Raw genomic sequence first — 20,247 nt, forward strand, 5'->3', positions numbered from 1 at the left:
CCATATGCCTTCTTTACCGCACTATTTACCTGGGTGGCAACTTTCGGAGATCTGTGTACATGGACACCAAGATCTCTCTGCTCATCCACACTACCAAGTATCTGACCATTAGCCCATTACCCCATCTTTTTGTTACTCTTACCAAAGTGAATCACCTCACACTTACCTACATTGAACTCCATTTGTCACCTTTCTGCCCAGCTCTGCAACTTATCTATATCCCGCTGTAACCTGACACATCCTTCCTCACTTTCCATGCTTCAGTGGGAAGGGGATAGGAGAGGAAAAGAGGGTCCATGGCCAGAAATTCTCAAAGTTCACCAGCAATGATCACTTCCACACCCTCCCCTGTCCCACAATAACTCTCCTTATTGGGTTACTTGTTCCATGGCAGGAGTACTTACTGCATGTGGCAGTTCCTCCCACAAAGTGCCTTGGAGACTGCTGAGGAGTCAACAGCCCCTCTGATGGCGTGGCTGTCCTGAAGCCATTTGAGCATTCAGCATTGGCAATACTTCCAACTTCTCTACTACTGGGTCAAAGCTGGTAAATGCATGGAACACCACCAGCTCCCAGTTCCCTCCAAATCACACACTATCCTGACTTTGAACTATAATGCCATTTCCTTATCACCAGTCGTTGAAAATCATGAACCTCAGTTCCTAACTGCGCTGTGGGTGTGCCGATACTGCACAGAGTGCGCTGTGGGTGTGCCGACACTACACAGGCTATGCTGTGGGTATGTTGACACTAAACCGGCTGCACCATGGGTATGCCGACACTACACAGTCAGCACCATGGGTGTGCTGACACTACACAGTCAGCACCATGGGTGTGCTGACACTACAGAGGCTGCAATGTGGGTGTGTCGACACTGCATAGACTGCACTGTGGGTGTGCCGACAGGACACAGACTGCGCTGTGGGTGTGCCTACACTGCACGGGCTGTGCGTGGGTGTGCCTACACTACACGGCCTGTGCCGTGGGTATGCCTACACAACACGGGCTGTGCCGATACTGCACAGACTGCGCCGTGGGTGTGCTGACACTACTCAGACTGCGCCATGGTTGTGCCGACACTACACAGACCGCGCTGTGGGTGTGCCGACACTACACAAGCTGCGCTGTGGGTGTGCCTACACTACACAGACTGTGCCGGGGTGTGCTGACACTACACAGACTACGCTGTGCGTGTGCCCACACTATATAGACCGCGCTGTGGGTGTGCCGACTCGGCACAGACTCTGCTGTGGGTGTGCCGAAACGGCACAGGCTGCGCCGTGGGTGTGCCTACACTAGACAGACGGCGCCGCATCTGTGCCTACATGACACAGGCTGCGCTATGGGTGTGCCGACACTACACGGGTTGCGCTGTGCTTGTGCCGACACTACACAGACTGCGCCTTGGGTGTGCCAACACTGCACAGACTGCGCTGTGGGTGTGCCGACACTACACAGACTGCGCTGTGGGTGTGCCCACAATACACAGACTGCGCTGTGGGTGTGCTGACACTACACAGGCTGCACTGTGGATGTGCCTACCCGACATGGGCTGTGCCGTGGGTGTGCCGATACTGCACAGACTGCGCCGTGGGTGTGCCGACACTACACAGACCGCGCTGTGGGTGTGCCGCCACGACACAGGCTGTGCTCTGGGTGTGCCAAAACGGTACAGGCTGCGTCATGAGTGTGCCTATACTAGACAGACTGCGCCGCGACAGTGCCTACGTGACACTGGCTGTGCTGTGAGTGTGCCGACACTACACGGGTTGCGCTGCACGTGTGCCGACATTACACAGACTGCGCCATGGGTGTGCCTACACTACACAGACTGTGCTGTGGGTGTGCCGACACTACATGGGTTGCGCTGTGCGTGTGCCAACACTACATGGCCCGCGCCGCAGGTGTACCAACACAACACAGGTTGCGCTGTGCGTGTGCCGACATTACACAGGTTGTGTTGTGCGTGTGCCGACACTACACAGGTTGCGTTGTGCGTGTGCCGACACTACACAGACTGCACTGTGCGTGTGCCGACACTACACAGACTTCACTGTGGGTGTGCCTACACTACACGGCCTGCGCTGCAGGTGTGCCAACACTACACAGGTTGCGTTGTGCGTGTGCCGACACTACACAGACTGCACCGTGCGTGTGCCGACACTACACAGACTTCACTGTGGGTGTGCCTACACTACACGGCCTGCGCCGCAGGTGTGCCGACACTACACAGGTTGCGTTGGGCGTGTGCCGACACTACACAGACTGCTGTGTGGGTGATCCGACACTACACAGACTGCTGTGTGGGTGTGCTGACACTACTCAGTCTGCGCTGTGTGTATGTTGACACTACTCAGTCTGCGCTGTGCGTGTGCCGACACTACACAGGCTGCGCTGCGGCTGTGCCTACCCTAGACAGACTATGCCGCGGCTGTGCCTACATGGCACAGACTGCGCTGTGGGTGTGCAACACACTACAGACTGTGCCGTGGGTGTGCCAATATGGCACAGACTGCGCTGTGTGTGCCTACACTGGACAAACTGCACCGCGCCTGTGCCTACACGACATAGGTTGCGCTGTGGCTGTACCGACACGACACAGACTGCGCTGTGGGTATGCCAACACTACACAGACTGCGCCATGGCTGTGCCTACACTACACAGGCTGCACCCTGGGTGTGCCTATACTACACAGACTGGGCCGCGGCTGTGCCTACTTTACACAGGCTGCGCTGTGGGTGTACTGACACTATACAGACTGCGCCGTGGGTGTGCCTACATTACATGGCCTGCGCCGCGGGTGTGCTGACACTACACAGACTGCGCTGTGGGTGTGCCGACACGGCACAGGCTGTGCTATGGGTGTGCCGACACTACAAAGGCTGTGCCACGGCCGTGCTGTGGGTGTGCCAACACAGCACAGGCTGTGCTGTGGGTCTGCCGACATGATACAGACTGCGCTCTGGACATGTCCACACTACACAGGTCGCGCCACGGCTATGCCGACAAGGCACAGGCTGTGCTGTGGGTGTGCTGACACTACACAGACTGTGCTGTGGGTGTGCCCACAATACACAGGCTGCACTGTGGGTGTGCCGACACTACACAGGTTGCGCCGCAGCTATGCCGTCAAGGCACAAGCTGTGCTGTGAGTGTGCCGACACTACACAGGCTGCGCTGTCGGTGTGCCCACACTACACTGACTGCCCTGTGGGTGTGCCGACACAACATAAGCTGCAACGATTCTGTGAATGCAGCTCATCAACATCTTATTTACTGTTGGGCGACAAATACTGTTTGCAGTTATACCCACCTCAGAGAATGCAAAGAAAAGAATGAACTGTCATTTGCAATAAGTTGCTAGTTATTATTCACTTCTTTTACACTTGGCAGTGTATTTGCATAAAAGCTTTTAATCTCTAACAAATTCCAGTTCTGATAAAGGTTGTCGACCAAGGATTAACCCTTGTTTCACCCTCCACAGCTGTTAGCTGGCCCCTGTTTCAATTCATTCTAGAACTGGGGATGTGACTGGTCTACCCATCCCTTAATTGTCCTTGGGAAGGTGATGATGAGCTACCTTCCTGAACCACTACATTGTGTGCACTGAAGGTGTCCTACTGTATCGGTAGGGAGTGGCTAGATCTGTGTTTTTTATTTCAGATTCTCTGCACGGCAGCGTTGTACCTGGTATTTTACCAGGTACAAAGTTGTGTTTACTGGGGATCGTGAGACCTTTCACCAAACTCGATGCTTATGCAAGCAACTTAAATAACATTCAATTAACAAGTTTCTGGAAGTATAAACTTAGATAAATGAGCCATTGGATTCTGATAATTGTTTCTTATTTGTTAATTACATCTTGTTAATGTTAACAAGATCAGTTTCTTTTCAGAGAAAAGGGAAGTTCATTCCTGTCCTAATTAAACTTTGGAAAATTACCTCAAATGCACAGCACAAAAGCCGGCCATTCAATCCAAATGACCTTTAACATTAATAACTGTACTTCAAAGAGCCACCCACAACTACATACATCAGCAATCCTTTCCCCTTCATATATTTCGCTGGCCTCCCCCTAAGTGCATCTATACTATTAACATCTGGTAGCAGGTCGAGATTCAAACCAGTTTCTGGCTAAAAGGGTTTTTCCTCAAATTCCTTTTGGATTTATTGGTGACAATTTTATATCTATGCCCCCTTGTTCTGGACTCATTCACAAGGAAAAGCATATAGAGTCATAGAGATGTACAGCATGGAAACAGACCCTTCGGTACAACCTGTCCATGCTGACCAGATATCCCAACCCAATCTAGTCCCACCTGCCAGCACCCGGCCCCTATCCCTCCAAACCCTTCCTATTCATATACCCATCCAAATGCCTCTTAAATGTTGCAATTGTACCAGCCTCCACCACATTCTCTGGCAGCTCATTCCATACACGTACCACCCTCTGTGTGAAAATGTTGCCCCTTAGGTCTCTTTTATATCTTTCCCCTCTCACCGCAAACCTATGCCCTCTAGTTCTGGACACCCCGATCCCAGGGAAAAGACTGTCTATTTATCCTATCCATGCCCCTCATAATTTTGTAAACCTCTATAAGGTCACCCCTCAGCCTCCGACGCTCCAGGAAAAACAGCCCCAACCTGTTCAGCCTCTCCCTGTAGCTCAGATCCTCCAACCCTGGCAACATCCAGGCCCATCATCATTTGTGGAGCTCTCAAAGAGATTATCGACCTGGGCCAGGAGCCTTTCCACTTTGCTCAAGCAAGTTTGTATAGTAGCTTTTAGAATGTGGATGTCCCAGAATGTTTATTCCCTCTCTTTCACTTTCTCTTTCATTCTCATTGCTCTCTTGCTCTTGCACACATTCCTGCACCCTTCCACTGTCTTGTTCTCATTTTCTTGCATGTTTTCTCTCTCTGTCTTTCTCTCTCTCTCTCTCTTCCCCCACCCCCCACCACCGTTTTACTCTGGCTCACAGTTCCATGCTCTTTTGCCTTCTCTTTGTCTTTCTCTCTCATACTCTTTCATAAAACTCTTACATCATGCAGACACAGCTTTTGGGAGAGATACAACATGTTTACATATATCCTGGCAATGCTGCTATTCTTTACCATTAGCTCATCTTATCAGATCCAACCATTGACTGGCCTGGAGCGAACTTTTCTAGCATTTAGGTCTCTGTAGAATTCTTGAAAGTTCTTTTCCTTCCGGCATTACCTGGAAGACAATTCTGGGAGAAAGTGAGGACTGCAGCCACTGGAGATCAGAGTCATCACACTTTTGACTCTGGAAGACATTTCTGTCAATTCTTATTCTTTCTTTTGCACTCTGCCTCTCCCCTGTGCAGGATCCAATCAGCCATCTTTGTTTCTTATCATTGCACTTTCCTGACTGTCTAGTGAAATCCAGATGTCCGTGGGAAGCTGTCTGACTGAATTGACATTCGTCAGTGCTGAGAAGCTCCAAGGTTTTGCAGTTCCTTTCAAATTGTGTGTAATTGCTACCCAGTGCAATGAGCTATCTTGACTTGAATATTTCTTCCATTTTCATTATTAGCTTCTTTCCAATTGCTTCAATTAACCAAACAGTTCTCTTTCCACTTCAAATATCTTTTGCAACTAATATTCAAGGAATAAGAAAAATATATATTTTTAAATGCATTGATAATATTTTCCTTAGCTGCTGTTTGCAACAATGTCCAGTAAAATTGAATTGAATTCCTGGAGGCTCCAGGCCCACCTTGGAATGTTGATAAGAGACCTGTCAATTTTTTTCATACTTATTTTATAATTGCTTACCCCTTCTGAGCTACAGATCGTTCTGCTATAATGTGAGTTTTGTCAGCACAAATTGGCTGCAATGTGATTGACAAATGGTGGATGTTGTTTGGATAATGTAAACTTTCTACTGAATGGTTATAGCGATCTTCTAAAGTAGTTTTCCATAGCATCATTTTCTATAACGTGAGGTTGCAGAAGAATAACTGTCGCATTATAGCAAAACGACTTGTACATGGGGCTCCAGATAGATACAGTCGCTTTCATGAGGAATAACATTACTTGATCTTAATGTTTTATCCCAGAGCTGTCCATTACTACTGGGATCTTTTGAATGAAGGTTGCAGAACTGCAGAGGCCAACATAGAGAGTGTAAGTTTTGGAGAGGAGACACAGTGAATCCAGTTACCAGCTCTAGAGTTACAATCTAATGTCTGCTGCTGACCAGACAGACATCAAAAGAGTTTGCCCATGCGCTGTCAGCCCCTACTGCATTGGTATTGGATATATCTTTGTAAAGATTGAGTTAAACTGTTTCCCTACCACCAACTCAACTGGGCATTGCCTGAGCCTCAAGCAGATCATTCACAAATCTGGTGTTCTGCTTGACTCTGCACTGATGCTGACCCCTTTGTCTCTCCATCATCAAGACTGTTCACTTCCACCTTTGTAATGTCTCAGTCCTGCCTCAGTTCATTAGCTGCTGAAAGCTTTAGTTATGCCATGTTGTAACTGGACTCCACTATTCCAATGCTGTCCACCCTACATTATACCTAAACTTGAATTCGTAACTTATCACACTAACATTGTTCACTCTTGTTCCTCCATAGCTCTGCAACTTTCTGCAACTCTACTATTCTTTGAGATCACTGCACTCTGGTCTCCTGACAATCTCTAACTTTCTTAATGTACCTCGGTTCAGGAATGAGCTCTCTATCCCTCTCTCCTCCTTAAAGATACTTCTTCACACTTCGATGTTTGCAAAAGCTTTTGACCATAATACCTCTTTATGCAGCAGGATATGACTGAATGGGTGATACAAGATGCATCGATAGACAATAGGTGCAGGAGTAGGCCATTCTGCCCTTCGATAGTAACTATCATTAAAGGAATTGGTTCAATACTTCAGCTAGAAACAGTTGCTGGGCTACAGTGATGAGTTGCAGGTAGATAGGATAGTGAAGAAAGCGTTTGGTATGCTTTATTTTATTGGTCAGAGTATTGAGTAGAGGAGTTGGGACGTCATGTTGCAGCTGTACAGGACATTGGTTGGGCCACTTTTGGAATATTGCGTGCAATTCTGGTCTCCTTCCTATCGGAAAGATGTGAAACTTGAAAGGGTTCAGAAAAGATTTACAAGGATATTGCCAGGGTTGGAGGATTTGAGCTATGGGGAGAGGCTGAACAGGCTGGGACTGTTTTCCCTGGAGAGTAGGAGGTTGAGAGGTGACCTTATAGAGGTTTACAAAATTATGAGGGGCATGGATAGGATAAGTAGACAGTCTTTTCCCTGGGGTGGGGGAATCCAGAACTAGAGGGCATAGGATTAGGGTAAGAGGCGAAAGATATAAAAGGAACCTAAGGGGCAACTTTTTCACACAGAGGGTGGTACATGTATGGAATGAGCTGCCAGAGGAAGTGGCGGAGGCTGGTACAATTGCAATATTTAAGAGGCATTTGGATGGGTATATGAACAGGAAGGGTTTGGAGGGATATGGGCCGGGTGCTGGCAGGTGGGACAAGATTTGGTTGGGATATCTGGTTGGAATGGACGGGTTGGACCGAAGGGTCTGTTTCTATGCTGTACATCTCTATGACTCTAAGAATCTGGGGTACAGGACAAACTAAGTAGTTATGCTAAGGAGGCAGCATAACACAATGGTACAAATGGCCATCCCATGATCCTGTGAAATTGTGTCAAATTTCTACGTAAACCTCAACGCTTTACTACACTAAAGCCACAATATGAATGCAAGTCTTTTTTTTTCCTCATAAATATATAGATGCAAAAAAATCTTACCCATTCAAATATGAAAATGAGACACTGCGTCTTGCTTTTGTGTAAACAATTGTATTTGGCCAGTTTTAAAATACAGCAGGAGGAAACAGACTGTGGTAATGTTTTCACTGCTCCATTCTACAGAGAGTTGATTCACTTCAAAACCAGGCAATATTCACCCTCTGAAATTATTACATTTCTTTAAAGGAAAACTCAGCCAGCTGCAGATTGCTAAGGGAACTCTCAATGTGGGGATTTCCTCATTAGTGCTTTAAAACATGCTTTCCATATTTATAGCAGTCTTTTTTTAACAAGGTAGGATAAACACAAAAGTAGAATATTCTGGGAAGAATTAATAGGTGGCTCACTCTGTACCTAATAGAAAATAATAGATCAATCTTTAAATACTTGCGGTCAACAAACATCCACTTGCTAGGACAGACTGGACCTTTACTTAACATCTCATCTGAAAGATGGCACTTCTGACAGTGCAGCATTGAATTGTCTGATATAAGACTAAATGAGGCCATTTGGCCCATTGATCTGTTGCTGCTGCTTCACAGAACATGAAATCTAAGAGTAGGAGTATGTGACTCTTTGAGTCTGACTCTTTTCATCACTATGAACATACCAATCTACTGCACCCACGACCCTTTCGAGAAGAAAGTTCCGAAGGTTCAGAAGCTTTTGAGTGAAGATTTCTTTCCTCCTCTTTCAGTTTGAAATGGTTATCCTGTTTCCCAGATCCTCCAGCCAGAGGAAAGAACCACTCAGCAAGTATCCTGCCGAACCCCTTCAGAATCTTATATATTTCCTTATTCTTTGAATTCCAGATTTAGGTGCCCAATTTACTCAGCCTTTCATCATAGGCATACCGTCTAATCCCAGGAGCTAGTCTATTGAACTTCTCCTATACCATTTCCCATTCAAGTAAATATAGAGTCCAAAACTATAGACACTACTCCCTGGTGTGATCTCACCAAAACTCTGTACAATTGTGGCAAGACCTCTTTATTCTTGTACTCCAATTTCTTTACCATAGAAGCCAACATATGCCTTACTAATTGCTTGCTATGATATATATGCATCTTCGTTCACAGTACACACAAGTTGGATCTAAGGGTCTGTTTCCATGCTGTATGACTTGAAGTGACTCTGAAGGTCAACATTTACAAGTTTCTACCTTTTTAAATTATATGCCGCTTTTGTTTTTCTCCTAGCAAAGTGAATAAGCTCAGACTTCCACACATTATACTTCATCTGTTACCTTGTTGCCCACTCTGTTAATCTGCTTATATCTTTTTGCAGCATCTTGGTAACCTCTTCACAACTTGCATTCCTACCTAGCTTTATATTATTAGCGAACCCAGATATTCTTGATTTTATTGTCCAATTCATTAAGGCTGTTAGTAATGAAGGTTGTAAACAGCTAAGGCCCCAACACTAATCCTTTCTGCTTACAACAGGCCAATTTGAAATTGCTCTGGTCATCTGGTTTCCTGCTTGTTAACTAATCTTCCATCCATGTTAAAATATTACCACCGTTCCATGGACTGCTATCTTTTATATGGCCTTTTGGAAATCCAGACTACATCTACGAATCCCCTTTATCTACCCTGCTGGTTATAACCTCAAAAAGTCGAATAAGATTGTCAAACAAAATTTTACTTTTGTCAAACAATGTTTGCCTTGTCTGAAAGAACTATTTAGTTAGTTCCATTGCCTGTGTTCTTTTCCCAGACCCTTGTTTTGTTTTCTTTCTTCCATTAGTCACCCAATTTTCTTTTGAGTGTTACAATTCAATCTGTTTCCACTACCCTTTCAGGCAATTACTTGCTGTGCACCAAAAGAATTTCCTCATGTTGCCGCTAGTAATTTTGCAAATCACCTTAAATCTGTATCTTCTCAGTGATGACTTTTTTTTTAAGAATCCCTTGAGTGTGGAAACAGGCCCTTCAGCCCACACCCAAAACTATTTCCTTACCCTATTACTCTACATTTACCCCTGATTAATACTCCTAACCTACACATCCCTGAACACTATGGGCAATTTAGCATGGCCAATTCACCTAACCTGCACATTTTTGGACTGTAGGAGGAGACCTGAGCAAACATGGGGAGAACCCATAACTTTCTAATGTAGGAAGGACTGTTGGTTTGCTTGTGACTGCACATTTCAACAACATCCACTTACTGTTAAAAACAGAAGTAATGCTGAAAACACAGAGTTCTCTCAGCATCTGTGTAAAAGTATAGACACCATTGCCATGAAATGGCAACCTCAGCCAATTCCATAAACTGTTTCTCTTCACTGATGCTGCCTGACCTGCTCAGTGTTGCCAATTTCCAGCATCCGCAGTGTTTTGCATTTTAATGACCACTTGATAATTCACTGTAATTATTGAGCATCCGCCTCCATCCCTCTTCCTCTCTGTTTCCAGCTGTTGTTTGCCAACTTCTTGCTTTAACTAGTTCACAATGGTGTGAAGTGCTTAAAACAGGACTATTACATCAGCCACAGGACTCACTGGAGAGTCAGCGTTCACAGAGATGGAGGCAGAGAAATGCTAGCTGTTTAAAGCAGCCAGGCAGGCTCTTCACAGAGGACGTTAGTGTTTTGAATGTAACCTTCCATTTGACCTGTTATGTCCATCGTGCACTTGCAGATTTTTGTTGCTACTCTGAATGCTGTTCTGGCTGTACGTTTTTTAACCCTCTGTAAACTTAAGTTTATTTAAAACTCTGCTTCTCTTATCATAACTCACACTGAATGCCATACACCCAACAATCAAGTGTCACACCCTAGTCTAAAGATGCCTCCATTTTTAAAATTCTCATTCAAATCTTCAAAATTCTAATGCGCATACCTCTCCCTATCTCTGTAAGCCCTCAAACCCTAATTCCCACTGAGATCTTGACACTTCTTCAATTCTAACCACATATACATTGCTCCACCATTGGCATGATTGCTTTCCCTCCCTAAAAATCTTCTCAAGCCTTTCTCTTCCTTTTAGCTTCCTTCTCGAAACCCACCTCTGACAAAATTTTGATCACTTGTCGTATTATCTCTTCATGTTGCTCAGATGTTACCTGATAATGCTCCTGTGAAGTGTTTACTTGGAATGTTTATAACATTAAAGACACTATAACAATATAGCTTATTGTACAAAATTGGTACAGAGTTCTGGCACACATTAAAGGAATAGAAGTATTGTAGTCAACAGCTCTTCAACAGCTCTTAGTTCCCATTCATGAGCATTCAGAGTTGTGACTCATTTAAAGAGTGCTCACTGAAGATAATAAAAACCGTGGTCTACAAAGCTCAAAGACAGTGAGTTGCAGATTCAGGTTGTCTATCCATGTCTTAATTTAACCTGCAATATGTTTTCTTCCACCACCCCCTAGCTGCACTCCCACGCCCCACCACCATCACTGCCCCGCAAGAGAAACTGCTTCTTAGGTCCTAGTTGCCTGCTGGTAACTTATCCCAAACTGGGTCAGCTATGACTCAGCGGGCAGCACTCTTGACTGAGCCAGTGGTTTGTGGGTTCATGTCTGGCTCCACACACATGAGCAAAAAGTCTTTATATAGTATCCTTCACAATGACAGGAAGTATCAAACAGCTCCACAATCAATGAATTATTGTGAAGTGTAGAAATTGTGGCTGCCAATTTTCACACAGCAATTAAAAAAATTACTAAGTGATCTGTTTCCGTGATGATACTTGACTGATAAACATTGGCCAAGACTGAACGGAAATCTCTCTGGTCAGAGCATTGAAAACAGGAGTTGGGAGGTCATGTTGCGGCAGTATAGGACATTGGTTAGGCCACTGTTGGAATATTGTGTGCAATTCTGGTCTTATTCCTATTGGAAAGCTGTTGTGAAACTTGAAAGAGTTCAGAAAAGATTTACAAGGATGTTGTCAGGGTTGGAGGATTTGAGTTATAGGGAGAGGTTGAATAAGCTGGGACTGTTTTCCCTGGAGTGTCGGAGGCTGAGGGTTGACATTATAGAGGTTTATAAAATCATGAGGGGCATGGATAGGATAAAGAGACAAGGTCTTTTCCCTGAGGTGGGGGAGTCCAGAACTAGAGGGCATAGGTTAGGGTGAGAGGGGAAAGATATAAAGGGACCTAAAGAGGCAAATTTTTTCACGCAAAGGCTGGAACAGAGGAAGTAGTGGAGGCTGGTACAATTACAACATTTTAAAGGCATCTCTGTGGGTATATGAATAGGAAATGTTTAGAGGGATATGGGTTAAGTGCTGGCAAATGGGACTAGATTAGGTTGGGATATCTGGTCGGCGTGGACAAGTTGGACCAAAGGGCCTGTTTCCATGCTGTACATCGCTATGACCCTATGACTCTAAGTTGGATCTCATGCATCTGAGAAGTCAGATGGGGTCCTTGTTTTTAAAATCTCGCCCGGAAGTGGGTGGTGATGTTGGGCTAATAATCCAGAAGGCCAGACTAATGCTCTGAGGACTCAAATTCCAATCCAAGTATACTACCTGGTAGAATTTGAATTCAATTAATAAATCTGGAATTGAAAGCTAATCTCAATAACAGTGATCATGAACTTATCAATGACTGCTGTATTAAAAAACCTACCTGATTCACTCATATCCTTTAGGGAAAGCAACCTACTGTCTTTACCTGGTCTGGTCTACATGTGACTCCAGGCCCACAACAATATCTCTGAATTGTTGTAGCAAACCACTTAATTGAAGGGCAAGTATGGATAGGCAACAAATGCTGGTGATGCCCTCGTCTGACGAAAGAATAACACACAAACCTGTGTCTGTTCTGCTTGAAATGAGCCAGCCTCAATTAAGTGCTCAAGTCTCAAGAGTTTATTCACTGGGCTTATTCACCCACTCTCTTTCTCTTCCTCTTTCTCCCACCCTCTCTCCTTTTCTCACTTATTTTTCTCTTTCTCTCCAATTGTGTACATGTCCCATTTGTTTCTAGCTATCTGAGACTGGCTCATTGGGATTTGAAATCCTTGTGAAAATGGATATTTTTGAATCAACCACTTCAGAGATGTTACTACAGGCCTCTGGAGTGAGTGGGACTTGAGCCTGTTCCATCGTTCAGTTAAATTATAAATGCTCTGAAACTTATCTCAGTTTATCTCCAGTTGCTCCAAATCCCTTGATAGTTTTACGTACCACAATCCATCAGTCTCAGTCTTAATTTCCCAATAGCCCCAGCTCCACTGTTTTTTAGGGGAAACAGTTAGATTTTGACTGTCCTTTACATGGAAAGGTGTTTCCTCATTTCACTCCTGAATGAACCACAAAAGAATTAGCTAGGTAATGTGGTCACACCAGGCTGAGAAGAGCGATGGTTAGATGTTATATGCCAGATCATTCCATTGGATTGAAATGTAGAGAAACAAAGGCCACTTCAGATTCACTGCACCCTGTGACCGCTCACCCAAGCCACTATCAGTATTTTGACACCTTGCTCATTGATCAGCAGAGAGCTGTTTGCTCCTTCTTTTGCACTTGGAAGTTCTCATAGATCACCTTTACAAAGATCAAAAGGATCATGATCAGGCTAGGGTGGTGGAATTGATTGGCAGCTTTGAGAAGGGGGAAGGGTGATTGATTGATTGGTTGTTGTCTTTGACGGACAACCTGGTGGTTATGGAGGTTCCATTTACAGATTATATTGGGTGGTGGGTACAATTCAAAGGCAGTTTATATCAGTTCTGACCTGTAACAGGGAGCTGTGCTTTTTGAAGTTTTATGGGAACCAGCTGAGGAGCCAGCCAGCCTGAAGTTACAAGTCAACTTCTGTTTGAGGTCTCTGCTGAGAGAGGAAGCAATTGAACTCTCTTGATTATTTTACATATCAAGGAGTGAGCAACGACTATTGCTTTCTGATGTGCTGCATGATGTTCATTCATCTGCCATTTGCTGGGTGAGCAAAACCACTTGTTAATCAAGCAAGTAATTGTGCACATTTACAGAGTGTGCTGGAAACACTCAGTAAGTCAGGCAGGATCCACGGAAACATCTGTTCTCATGCTTTCTTTAGCAGGGAAATGAAAGGAAGATGGGATACAGAAACGCAGATTGTACGCATGAAGGATGAGGGGCAGGAACAGGGAGAATTCGATTGAGAAAAGGGAGGGGGAGAGAGAAAGGACTGTGTGAGAGTGAAGTGAGAGGTTTTAAGAGAGAAAAATTGTGTGAGAGAGAAGGCGAGAGTGGGGACACTTACTGCCTCATCTCATTGCTTACTCATCTTTCTCTCTCACACACACTCACTCTCTTGCTCTTCCTCGTTCTCTCACTCTCTCTCCTTTTCTCACTTCTATTTCTCTTTCTCACCAACTGTTTACATGTCCCACTTGTGCCCCTTTGCTCACTCAGTTTTTATTTCTCTCTTCCTCATCTACTTTGTCCTTCTTATGCTCTTTCTCTTTTCTTTTCTCATTCCCTCCACTTCACTCACACACTCAGCGGTCTCTCCTCCGTTTTTCTCTCTCTTTCTCCTCTGCCTTGCACCTTTTCTTGGTCAATCTAACTCCTTGTTCCTGTCCCTCACTTAACAGTCTCTCTTTTCTTCATGCTTTACGCACTGTATTTCTCTATCCCACCCTCCTTTCATTTCCCTGCTGTTTTGTTCTTAGCCCTGAGTGCCCCTGCTCCTCTGTGTTTACTGAGAACAGCTCGTGTTGTAGCAGCCAGCGGAGGCAGCCACTGTTTGATGTGCAGAGGGCAGATCCCAAGAGCCTCAGAGGTGCCGGCCCTGATTATTACCTGAAACTAATGACTTTATTCTGGCTGATTATTCCGCTCTGAGCAGTGAATAGGGTCTGGACAAACATGAAAAAGACAGACTGCAGAGAGAACATGTGTCCGCCTGATGTTGAGATTGCAGCCACAGCAGCCCTTCTCGCTGCAGTTGAAGGGTAAAATTCCCATGCATTAGCCACGTTCCTTTAGTGTAATTTGCAAATGCTAAAACTGTTTCCAGCAAAGGAAACCGAGCTTGACACAGGGTAGATTTTGCTCATGTGCTGGGAGCAGATCTGTTGCCACTTTGCTGCTATTGCACTGTCTTTTCCAGGCATAGAATCCTGGAACCATTGCAACACAATAGAAAGCCATTTGACCCATCATATCTGTGCTGACCATCCGAAGGAGCAATTCATATATCACCAATTCCCTACCTTGTCCCCACATCCCTGCGATGGAAATGGTGACAACTTGTGTTTCTGTTGCGCTGTTAAGAAAGGCATCTGAAGATTGTATCAATGAATCAAAATTTGACAGTGATTCATTTAGAGTACTAGGATGGACAATCAATATTTCAGATAGAGAAGTGGCATTAAACAACATCTTAAAGGAGAAAATGTATATTGGATTGGGTTGAGGTAAATGTAAGATTAATGGCGGGAGTTGTACCTAACTGTAAGGACATTCAGCATGTTCTCCCATTTGATTTGATCATAGCTGGTTTCAACTTTACTTTTATTTACCCTCCATTATTCCATATCCCTCAATAACAAATTCTGACCATTAAGATCTTGCAACTAAAGAAACTGTACCTAGATTCCTTTGTACCTAAGATGGTGCTGGAAGTGGCGACGTATAATCTTTTCATTGTACTCATTTGAGTATATGTGACAAGAAAACTAACTCAATTCAATTATTTCAGACAGAGACTTCCAGATTTCCTCTTGTGACTCAACTTGCTTCTTGTATATAAGGAAGAGAACTTTACTGTCAGTAGAAAATGGTTAAGCCAGTGGTGGGGACGAAATGATGGGGTATGGATCACGGCCAGGTTTAGAGGGCAGAGATCTTGAAGATTTGGAAAAGCTTACAGCTTAGGACAGGGAGAGGCTGTGGAGGGGTTTCAATATGGGGGCATTGGGGGATCTGATATCATTGAACTTTGTGAAGGTAGATGGCTGGCCTTCAATTTTGATGATAACAAACTCCTGGTTAAAATCATCAGCAGCTGATAAGCTGCAGCAGTGTCAAAGAGAGCCAATGTTATGGAAATGGAAGTTTATGAGGAAAAGGGAATGATTTGGAAGCTTAGCAATAGATCAACTCAAACAGCCTGAGTCAACATGGGTTGGCAAACAGAAAAAGCTGGAAGATGTGGCAAGAGAATGGTTTCATGGTGTCAGCTGAAGACAGTGGTTGTGGAATAACCAATGTTTAAACAGGAGAAGTTGTATATCATCCAATATTGGCATCCAGGTAAGCAGTATGACAACAGCAAGGTGGTGAAAGTGTCGAGAGAGTTGTTAGTGAGGTTGAGTTGGCAGTAATCAACATTGAGGAAGCTAATCTTTGGTCTTTGAAGCTAATCTTTAGTCTTCAAAACTGAAGAACTAAAACTCTGATGCAATGTGTCCTCATAAATCAATAACAACTTTCAATATACAGCGCCTTCAGTATAACAAAATGTTCCAAAGTGCCATTGTATCATAGCATGGAAAGGATGAAGTGCCAAGCATAGATCCTCCGGGTCTCCAGAAATGATAGTGCTGGAGAGGGAGGAAAAGTAATTGCTGGACATGTTTTGGCTATAGTTAGTTAGAAACCCATGGAGCAAAGGAAACAGGGCTGGTTTATTACAGCTGCTCATCATACATATAGGGAGGTCATTCAGTTATAGAGACATACAGGATGAAAACAGACCCAAGTCCACACCGATCATGTCTCCAAACTAAACTAGTTCCACCTGCCTGCGTTTGGCCCATATCCCTCCAAACCTTTCCTATTCATGTACTTATCCAAATGTGTTTTAAATGTTGTCACTATACCTGCACCCACCACTTCCTCTGGCAGTTCATTCCACACACTAACTACCCCTTGTGTAAAAAAGGTTGCCCCTCGTGTCCTTTTTACATCTTTCTCCTTTCACCTTCATAATATGCCTCCTGGTTTTGAACTCCCCGTCTTTGCTATTCACCTTATCTGTACCCCTCATTAGTACCGGGAGCCTATTCCATCATTCAGTTAGATTATAAATGCTCCAAACCTAATCTCAGTTCATCTGCAGTTGCTCCAAATCCCTTGTTATTCTTACAGACCAAAATCCATCAATCTTAGTCTTAATTTCCAATAGTCCCAACTCCACTGATTTTTAGGGGAAAGAGTTAGATTTTGACTATCCTTTATGTGGAAAAGTACTTCCTTTTTTCACTCCTGAGTAATCATTGAATCCCCTACATTGTGGAAGGAAGGAGGGCCATTTGGCCCATCGAGTCCACACTAACCCCCTCCCCCCCACACACAAAGAGCATCCCTGTATGCAATAGGGCAAGTTAGCACAATCCTTCTAATCTGCACATCTTTGGACTGTGGGAAGCAACCCAAGCACCCAGGGGAAACCCTCACAGACATGTGAAGAATGTGAAAACTCCACCCACGGCTGGAATCGAACCTAGTTCCCTGGTGCTGTGAGGCAGCAATGCTAACTACTATGTCACTGTGCCATCCTAATCTGATCTGGCATTAAGTTTAAGATTATTCCCTTCTTGTTCTGATTCCTCCTATCTGAAGAAAAAGTGTTTCTGTATTTAATCTGTTAAATAGATTCCCATAGTCTTCTAAACTGAAGAACTAAAACTCTGATGCAATGTGTCCTCATAAATCAATAACAACTTTCAATATACAGCGCCTTCAGTATAACAAAATGTTCCAAAGTGCTTCATATAATCTATGTTTTGATAACAAACTACATGAGGAGTTAATAGGGAAGTTGACGAAAAGATTGGTCAAGGAGGTAGGAAAGGATGGAGATACTGTAGGAAGATGGAGGAGAGAATGCATAAATCAAAGCTTCAATAACTGAAGGAGCACCTGGCAGTGGAGGTAGAAGGAAAATCAAGACTAAACAAAAGGTCAGACCTGCGGGAGCTCAAGAGATCCAGAGCTATAATGGCTGAGGAATTCCAAGCTCATCTGCCAGTCCTTCTCTTACTCTGATTCTGTGCATGCCTGAATTGTAACACCAACCCAATTTTCCATTTGTTTTTGTGTGTGAGCCAAACCAATCCTCCTCAGTTATGGAGGGATATCAGAGGAGGTACCAATTCTATCCTCATGTAAATAATGCAAGATAAGATGGACTGATACCCCTTTCCTCCAAACCCCCCTCAAATGGGCATATAAATATTCTCACTCTTCCAAAAAGAACAGAAAAATTCTACTGTGTGATTTGATCAATATTTATTATCTTAACCCAATAACTAAATTAGAATGTTTACACATTTATTTCATAGCTGTTGTTAGGATCTTGTTTTCCTGCCTCATAAGACTTTGAAAATACTTTATTGGCTGCATTTTTTAAAAAGTCTATGGGGTGTCCAGAAATTATGAAAAGCATTTGATAATGAAAGGTCTTGCAGGCAGATTTTGAGGAGGGCCCTAATGGAGAAATGGAAGGTGGAGAAGGTGTTTTGGAAGAGAATTTGGATCTGAAGGCCTAGTCAGGTGACATATTCAAAATTCACAAGGCCGCATACTACTCTTGTCTAGCCCTGCCAAGCTGACCTGAGCACAGTGGCCTCAAATCCACCTCGAGCACGGGGCTTCCCCCCTATCACAGGTCCTGGTTACTGGGCCCTGATGTTCACCACTGTCCCAGACCCTGGGCCTAGTCAATGCAGTTCCTAGTGTAGCCACTGGAAAGGTGCCAAGAATGAGAATCTCAGCAAATCATAGAATTAATATCATATATTAGGGTTTATATGTGTGTTGCCTCTTTGAAAAACTCTGATTAATCCTCCTTCCTATCCCAGTGATTATTGAAACTAAATCTGCTTTACCGCAACTGAGCTGAGCCTGTGTAATTTTGCACCTGCCTGGTCTTAACTCTGAACTCTCCTGTGTTCTCTGTCTGAACGGTGTTGTGTGCTACCTTTACCCATGGAGCCACACGGGCTGTTATATTTTCTCTAGAATTAATTAAGACCTGACCTGAACGCTGGAATTTCTCCTATAAACCTCTCCTCTGTGTCAACCTTTACCCCCCTCCTTTAATGTGCTCCTTACCTCTTTTTTTGTGGTAAAATGCTCCTTACCTTTGTTAGTCACCTGTCATTTATTGGATTGATTCTAATTTTTTTTCTCTCTGACGATTGTTCTGTGAACTTGGGGCTTTACTACATTAAAGGTGACATATAAATGCAATATAGTTGTTTTCTTTTGCGTTGCCGTGGAAACACAGTGAGGAGCCTCCTGTAGGGAAAATTACGCTCACCAATGTGTCCTATCCTTGGCAGTGCATGTTGTTGACATTATCTGCTTATCTCTGTGAATCCTTACCTTGTAGAATGGAGAGAAAGAGATGCATTTTAAAAGTTCACTATCTTTGTATACAGAGTCTTGAGGGAGCAGGAAGAGGGTGTATATTCCCACAATTTTGTTTGATCTTGATTGTTGGGGGCAGCAGTGTCTATAAAATGTTGAATTAGTCTCTTTAACGAGATAATTAGAGAGGTTGTGCTTTTTGTACTTGATGCCTCACCACAACAGGTTGTTTCAAGGTCATTGTGAATCTCTGAAAGGTGTTGGGTTTGGAATTCCAGATTTGTTCAGAGAAGTTTCTGGAAGCTTCCCAGTCTGTTTTTTGCCTGATCTCTGAGTGGCTTTGCTGATGCTATGGTTGTTCTGAAGACTGTAGGAGTTTAAAAATGTAATACCCTGGATATTACACCTACGATAAAAATCCAACATGCATTAAACAAATTTATAGGGTTTATTTTGAGTAATGTTGGGCACAGAGGAAGAAATATTGATTAAAAATTAAGGATTAGTCAGTCATGAGTAGCAATGAGATGGTCCACATTCTGACTGCCTGGGGGAAGGTGGGACATAATTTAGATGGACTGTCATTGTAGGACCAGAGCCCAATTTGACAGGATGACACTTCCAGGACAACGTCCTACCAGCGATGGCAAATTAATGACCTCCTGTTCATTTAGCTGGATCCTCTCGTATGGGTGGATTGAGAAACAAAAGTTGACTTGGAGCTAAACAAAGCACGGCAGTTATTCTACTTTCTCTCCATAGATGCTGGAAAATGGGAAGCCTTCAGAAATGAGATAACAAGAATCCAGAGAAAGTATATTCCTGTCAGGGTGAAAGGGAAGGCTGGTAGGTATAGGGAATGCTGGATGACTAAAGAAATTGAGGGTTTGGTTAAGAAAAAGAAGGAAGCAAATGTCGGGTATAGACAGGATAGATCCTGTCTATAGACAAGTGAATCCCTAGAAGAAGGAGGAGTATGCTTAAGAGAGAAATCAGGAGGGCAAAATGGGGACATGAGATAGCTTTGGCAAATAGAATTAAGGAAAATCCAAAGGGTTTTTACAAATACTTTAAGGACAAAAGGGTAACTAGGGAGAGAATAGGGCCCCTCAAAGATCAGCAAGGCAGCCTTTGTGTGGAGCCACAGAAAATGGAGGAGTTACTAAATGAATA

At 44.0% G+C, this 20,247-nt stretch overlaps 1 protein-coding gene across 3 annotated transcripts in view; it reads left to right on the forward strand.

Moving 5' to 3' along the window:
• Positions 1-20,247, forward strand: part of fam110d (family with sequence similarity 110 member D) — a 69,520-nt gene that overhangs the window by 26,827 nt on the left and 22,446 nt on the right. The window lies entirely within an intron of this gene.

Source organism: Chiloscyllium plagiosum, chromosome 27 (genome assembly GCF_004010195.1).
Source record: "Chiloscyllium plagiosum isolate BGI_BamShark_2017 chromosome 27, ASM401019v2, whole genome shotgun sequence".
Taxonomy (NCBI): domain Eukaryota; kingdom Metazoa; phylum Chordata; class Chondrichthyes; order Orectolobiformes; family Hemiscylliidae; genus Chiloscyllium; species Chiloscyllium plagiosum.